The following is a 6,015-nucleotide window of genomic DNA, read 5'->3' as shown; positions in this document are numbered from 1 at the left end:
GGTCCATGGCCTGGAAACTCCCCAGATCTTAATCCCATTGAGAACTTGTGGGCAATCATCAAGAGACGGGTGGACAAACAAAAAACAACAAATTCTAGCAAAATGCAAGCATTGCTTATGCAAGAATGGACAGCTATGAGTCAGGATTTGGTCCAGAAGTTGATTGAGAGCATGCCAGGGAGAATTGCAGAGGTCCTGAAGAAGAACGGTCAACACTGCAAATATTGACTTGCTGCATTAACTTATTCTAACTGTCAATATAACCTTTTGGTACTCATAATAGGATTGCAATTATATTTCTGTATGTGATGTAAACATCAGACAAACACAATTAAAAGCCAGAGGGCAACAGATCATGTGAAAATATAATTTTGGTGTCATTCTCAAAATGTTTGGCCATGACTGTAGAGGAGAAGCTTTGGCTGTCCTTCTTTTATCTGGTACCAGTTCACTTCATACTCAGAAGCATAATAAGTACTGGAACTGGATATACATGAGATGGTGACTGTATCTCCCGGGAAAGCGGAGATATAACCTGGCGTCTGAGTCATCACAATCTTTCCACTTCTGGCTATTGATACAAAAATCAGCAGATTAATAATACAGAGATCACACAGGACGGCGCCCTGTAATCATCAGACTGCGGAGCACAGTAGAACAGACAGTGCAGAACATCACATCACCTGGAATATAGAGGTAGAGGACACACAGGGAGAACAGCAAGGACGACATCTTTGAGAAATGTAGAGATCAGTGGGGTAAGGTGATCTGCTGATATAACAAGACATCGATCAAACAAATAACCAAAATTTTGTTTATCCAAAACAGATGGTTGCAGGAGTTTCAAATAGTTTCCCTACAGACCTTAATTTACAAGTACAGCATTTATTTCTGTCGCTTATATAAAAGCAACATATTATACAGCACTCTACATATTTATAAAGTATTTATTGAAGCTCACAATCTAATTTCACACTCTGAGATACGTGTACATTTGAGTCAGTCACATTTGAATTAGCTCTCTATGAAACTATAATTAGGTAAAAACAAAGGGTATTCAAAACCTTGAAGATTGAGAATACAGAAATCACATTTCAGGTGTATAAATATCTCAACAGGAAATGTAAAAAAAGGAAATCAAGTTAGAAAAATTAGCTACTGAAACACAAATCACCAACAATATTACAATAAATCCCCCAAAATTTCTATAAATACATCTATGCCAAAAGGAAAATAAAGGATGCTATCGGCGCCTTAAAAGATAATAACAGGATTATTATAGAGGACACAGAAAAGGCTGAGACATTAAACAGGCACTTTTCATCCATGTTCACCAAGAAACTGCTGTTCCAGGGATCATTCTGCAAATCAAAAATCAAAGTTTACCACCTGATATAACTAATTTAACACAAGAAGAAGTACAGCTGCATCTGAGCAAAATAAACATTGACAAATCTCAGAGGATATGTATTTTACATGTATAAATACATGTGTGGTCAATACAAAGGATGGGCAGATGACTTATTCCTTCCAAAGACAATAGTAAGGACCAGGGGGCACTCACTTTGGTTGGAAGAAAGGTGATACCAGCAGATAAATAGGAAAGGATTCTTTACAGTTAGAGCAGTCAGACTATGGAATGCCCTACCACAAGAGGAAGTAATGGCAGACACTAGAACAGCTTTCAAAAAAGGGTTGAATAATTTCTTCAGTGCACATAACATTGTGGATTATAAATGATTTAGTGACAAAAATGTACAATTGATGGACCTGGGTCTTTTTTTCAACCTATGTAACTATGAGAGTGTTTTTGGAGTGTGTGGGAAAATCCAAACTAACACAGGGAGAACATTCAACATCATGCAGATATAGCCCTTGCTCCTCAGAGTCTAGTGGTTTAAGTTTGTGTTTTGTTCAACATTGCACAGATGAATGAGTGAATTAGAAATCTTTTTAACTGGTCTTAGGCGTTTTCCATTACTTGACAATCCCATGGTATTGTCATTACTTTGTATTGTGTTTATTGTCTGTACATGTCCCTGCTTAATTGTAAAGTGCTCCAGAATATGTCAGCGCTATAGAAATTAAATAATTATTATTTGGTTTTCTGACCATCAAAAAAGGATAACATTTGATACTTAACATCTGAAGAGGCACCGTACCTGAGATGTTGGTGTCACCCGAATCCTATTCTGGCTATTCCTGAATTTTATTGCATCATACTGATGGTGTCACTGTCAGAGGTAACAATAGACTAATATATCAGGTATGCAAAAAATCAGTAGTAAGTGACATCCACACTTTGTGAGGGAGACATTGAATTCATTGAATTAATTATTGTTTCTTTCAGCAATATATGCACCCGATTAATGGGGACTATGGCTAGGAAGACAGAATAGAGTTTGCTGGGCAATGTCTGCTGTATGCCAATGATGGGGACTGTGGTGGCCGGGCGCTTTGTCAGGGCTGGTAACAATTTGTGTCGCATGAGCCATGTCAGGGCCTGTTTTTTGCAGGATGGTTTGGTATTTTCATCTTAATTATTTTATTTTACAAATGGCTTTTGATCGCTTTTTATTCCCTTTCTTATGTGTGTATATTATCAAAAATGACATTTTTAAGTGTTATTTTATATTTTTTTTATTGTAAAGTTTAGCAGTATGGAATAAATAACAAGATAATTTTTTTTTGTTTATTTTTAAGCAAATGTGCTGTTTTCAGTGGCAAAACAGGTTTCTGTGTGCTTTTTTATGTGATTTTTTTTACATATTTTATTTCACTTTACTTTTTTATTATTTTCCCTTAGTACCACCATGTATCCTAAATATTTCTATCCTATGTATGGTGGCGCCCCTGTGGCTTCAGGTGCCACAGGGTACTGAACCTCACTTAAGGTGCAGTACTCATCTTGGATACTGGAGAGGTCATCCCCGGTAACATACACAACCACTACATAACACTGGGGCTGTGTCACCGGAAGCGGGCTAGGGTAGAAGCTTGGGTCCATCATCAAGAGGTATGGGACCTCATGTCCATTAGTGAGGAACACAGGAGGCTTGGCTTCCACACCAGGGAGCAAGGAGATACAACTCAGTTAGATAGTAAGTCTGGACCCAGCAGACAGGGCAGTCAGCACCGGACAGTGTCTGTGTGAGGTGTCACTTTAAGGCAGACGCAGAAAAGAACAGGGGACCCGTGGTTTGGAGCAAGAGTGCTGAACCCGGGCTCTTGAAAACAGAAGGGGTATCCCAGGGTTCGCGGGGAGTGCGGAAAGCACCTGTGAACCGCTCCATGGCCTAGGAGCTGGGGTGGAGGGAAAACCACTGGATAGGACACTAACAGACGGGACCGCCAGGCACGACCTCTGAAGTATCCGGGATTGGCTGAAACCCATCACGGTGAGGATCGGCACTTCCAGAGGGCTGCCTACGTGTGCAGTGAATAAAGAGACCTTTAACTGCACCACCTGTGTCGTCCTGTTACTACCGGAAGCACCCGCCATCGAGCTTCCAGCGCCATCGGTGTTCGAGGGAACTACTACCCCTTTCATCATCTTCCCTGGGGCCTAGTTTCACCTGTGGGGAACTGAATCATCCGAACTGCGTTACCATCCGCCCCAGAGGACAGCATCTGCAGCGGCGGCTTCCCTCATAGCTGCACACCACAGGTGGTGTCACGAACATCCACTACTTCCCCCAACATCCCCATCTAACCCCCGTCAGCCATTTTATTGACAACCCGGGGTCATGGAACTGGGCGAGGCCACCAAGGCGTCCCAAGGAGAAGCACCGTGGCCCATCGACGAGTAACAGCCAACCCCGTGGACACGTCAGTATCACAAAACAAGAAAAGAATGCATAGCTCCTTGTAATCCCAATATTCTAGTAATGAAGGATTACTCAATGAACACAATAATGGCATGGCAAAGTGTATGACACAGGGACAGATGGGTGGTTCAGGTGATATGGTGCCCCATCTGTCCTTGTGTCATACACTTTGCCATGCCATTATTGTGTTCTTTGAGTAATCCTTCATTACTAGAATGTTGGGATTGTTTATGGGTGATTTCCTATATGCCATATTCTATTTGATGATTTTGTATATGTAGATTCCACCGTAGTTCTACGTGTGTGGCTTTGGCATCTTTATAATCTTATTTAAATATAGTTTGTATTATTCTCCTCTTTTTTATCTTGGATGATTTGCACTTTATAGGGATGAATTTGGGATCATCTGTTTTTATATATATGTGTTTGTCTCCATGTGGGTTTTTTTATTTGCATTACCAAAAATTGAGTATTTTTTATTACTGCCTGGAGTGAGTGCTATTTTCATATGCTAGGTGCTGTTTTCTGTCGTCAAATATTTTTTTTCCTTTGATCACTGGTCTCATACACTCCTGTACTCCTGTCATGCAGTGCTAGAGACTTGTCAGTATCTCACTGATGCTGCCTGTTAGACCCTGCTCGTAGCAGGCTCTAATAGGCCATTATACCCTGGGGTCATCAGATGACCTCACGGTACCATGGTAACGATTGACACCCTCATTTATGATCACTGAGGGGACTAACCTGTTAAAGGGTGCCTTTTAACCTCATAAATACCACTGTAGTGATTGACAGTGGTATTTAAGGGGTTAATTGGTCACAATCAGTTTCAAAACTGGTATGGGCTAATACTGAGTACCCGAATTTTGCCAGAGAGGGAAAGATGCTCACTTATTTCTCAGCTCCATTAAAAGTGGCATTGAGGAATAAGTCCCCGTAATGACCACCATTAAAAGGCGCATCGGTGGTCTTTAAGGGATTAAATTTGCCTTAAGTCAATGCTGCCCCGATAACTAACTATTCTGGCTATTCAGGCCACTTGTCCATGGCTTCACCCAGCAGAAACAGTTATTAAAGCCAAGAGGAAGTTACAGCTGAGCAGTCACTGACAAAGGCAAAAACTGAATATTTTTTGATATAAAAGTCAATAACATACGGTAATTAAAAGAGGAAGGAGGTTTTTGTGCGGCTCTGTATCACTGTGTGAGTGGAAAGCCATAATCATTCTGACAGTAATAATCTGCTTCATCGTCCTCCATTATTCCCGTTATTGTTAGAGTGAAATCATTTCCAGACCCCGTCCCACTGAACCTCTCTGGGATGTCGGTTGCGCTGGTGGTGGCATAATAGAGGAGAAGCTTTGGCTGTCCTTCTTTTATCTGGTACCAGTTCACTTCATAACTTTTAATTCTATCATAATAAGTACTGGAACTGGATGTACATGAGATGGTGACTGTATCTCCTGGGAAAGCGGAGATATAACCTGGCGTCTGAGTCATCACAATCTCTTGACTTCTGGCTATTGATACAAAAATCAGAAGATTAATACACAGATCATACAGGGCAGAGCCCTGTAACCATCAGACTGCAGAGCACAGTAGAGCAGATAGCACAGAACATCACATCACCTGGAATATAGAGGGAGAAGACCCACAGGGAGAACAGCAGGAACGACATCTTTGTGAAATGCAGCGATCAGTGGGGTAAGGAGATCTGCTGATATAACAAGACATCGACAAAGAAATAATCAAAACTTTGCTTATGCAAAACAGATGGTTGCAAGAGTTTTAAATGGTTTCCCTACAGACCTTAATTTACAAGAACAGCATTTATTTCCATCGCTTATAAATAAACAACATATTCTACAGCACTATACATATTTATACAGTATTTATTGAAGATCACAATCTAATTTCACACTCTGAGAAATGTGCACATTTGAGTCAGTCACATTTGAATTAGTTCTCTTTGAAACTATAATTAGGCAAAAACAAAGGGCATTCAAAACCTTGAAAATTGAGAATACAGAAATAGCATTTCAGGTGTATAAAACTCTGAACAGGAAATGTAAAACAGGAAATCAAGTTAGCAAAATTAGCTACTGAAACACAAATCACCAACAATATTACAATAAATCCCCCAAATTTTTTTATACATCAATGCCAAAAAAACCCCCAAAGAATGCTAT

The sequence above is a fragment of the Anomaloglossus baeobatrachus genome, chromosome 1 (assembly GCF_048569485.1).
Source record: "Anomaloglossus baeobatrachus isolate aAnoBae1 chromosome 1, aAnoBae1.hap1, whole genome shotgun sequence".
In the NCBI taxonomy this organism is placed as follows: Eukaryota; Metazoa; Chordata; class Amphibia; order Anura; family Aromobatidae; genus Anomaloglossus; species Anomaloglossus baeobatrachus.
The sequence above is the reverse complement of the archived record's forward strand: the minus strand, read 5'-3'. Positions refer to the sequence as shown.